Genomic DNA, 1,774 nt, shown 5'->3' on the forward strand with positions numbered 1-1,774 from the left:
GTTTCCAATACACTGCGGAGATGTGTTGTGGGAAACTATCTTGTGGGGGGCTGATTTGAATTCAAATTTGGCTTTTCTCTTTTGCCCCATTTGGTAAAACCATTCTTTTCTATTGTAACAAGAGATTGAAACTCTGCAATTTGGGCATAGTAACACTTAGGTCTCTTAAACTTTTCATTTTGTAATGAATAGTTACCTCATGCTTTTAAATTTCAACACTTTGCTTCCATCATTAGCATTTGGTTAATTTCAAATAAGGATTAAAATAATGATATGATATGCATGAGAAATGGCATACTGTAATCCATGATCATGGATGTAAGATACGCTACAACTTAGTTTGTATCACACTCATTGTCTAGAAAATCAAACCAGACCAATTAATTGTACCAGTTGAGTCGTGACCAAGGGCACTAGTTAGTCCAATCATACCTTATAAACCAAATTTTATAGAAAAAAAATGGTTGATTAGTTGGTTTAATTGGATAACTGGTCTCTTTTATTGTGTATGTTACTTTATTACATACATATTTTAAAGAAAATGCGAGTTAAGAGTCTTGAACCATGGTGATTATATATATTTATGTGTGTGACTCACATCATCACAATTTGACCTCCAATTTAATCATATTTGAACACCTGACCTGTGAACCTCTCCCTTTTTCGATTTTATACCTGGTCCAGTTCTTTGAATATTGATTGCACTAGTTGTGCATGTCGAAATAATATGCATTTGTATTAGGTCATATTGCATCATATCAATGGATACATGCCAATACGTATAGATTCAAAAGCACATTGGTGCTTGATTTCACAACTTTATATATTGACTGCTTTTTGGACTTTAACGAAAAATTATAATTATAAACACTAAAACCCACATCATCACAATTTGATCCCTGGTTTAATCCTATATCAACATCTTACTTGTGACCTTCTCCCTTTTTTGGGTTTATGCTTGATCTAGTTCTTTAAACATTGATTGCACTAGTTATGCACGTTGAAATAATATACATCTCGATTGGGTCATATTGCATTGTATCGATAAACATGGAGCGATTCACATTAATAAAAAAGCATATTGGTGCTTGATTTCACAACTTTGTATATTGATTGTTTTTGGACTTTAATAGAAAATGAAAAAATTATAATTATAAACACTATAAATAATCTAAGAGTCGTTTTCCCTAAAAATTTAATAAAATTAAAAAATATAAAATAATTTATTTTACATGCAGCAAATGATTTATATGTTTTATTTCACACAAAAAATACATGTTAATGAAAACATATTTATTTTTTTTTGAAAAATAGAGTTATTATTTGTATAAAAATACTAAATGAATAATTTTCCAAAAACTAATAAAAAATGAAAAGTATAAAATTAGTTTATTTTATTTACCTTGAATGATTTATATGTTAAAAATTAAAGCATATTTATTATGTACAAGTATAGCTATTATTTATGTAGAAATGCTAAATGAATAAATTTCCCCAAAAAATAAAAGCTATATATTATATTATAATAATCATAAAAACCAATAACTATTGTATGATGAATACATGTTATAGAGTATTTTGTCTTTCATGTATTGCATGTCCAAAATCCAAAATTTTGAACTAAAATTATAGGTGACAGCTGTGGGATTTGAACCCACGCCCTTTCGGACCAGAGCCTAAATCTGGCGCCTTAGACCACTCGGCCAAACTGTCGACGAGTGGCCAATGTCTCTAATAAATTTTATTTGTAGTAAATTTATTTTGGAATAATAGA

At 29.0% G+C, this 1,774-nt stretch overlaps 1 non-coding gene across 1 annotated transcript; it reads right to left on the reverse strand.

Annotated features, from left to right (window-relative positions):
* Positions 1–1,633: 1,633 nt before the first annotated feature.
* Positions 1,634–1,713, reverse strand: TRNAL-UAG (transfer RNA leucine (anticodon UAG)). The gene has a single exon. It is a non-coding gene; the product is annotated as a tRNA-Leu (tRNA).
* Positions 1,714–1,774: the final 61 nt, after the last annotated feature.

The sequence above is a fragment of the Nelumbo nucifera genome, chromosome 3, assembly GCF_055504915.1.
Source record: "Nelumbo nucifera cultivar China Antique chromosome 3, China Antique-T2T, whole genome shotgun sequence".
Classification (NCBI taxonomy): Eukaryota; Viridiplantae; Streptophyta; class Magnoliopsida; order Proteales; family Nelumbonaceae; genus Nelumbo; species Nelumbo nucifera.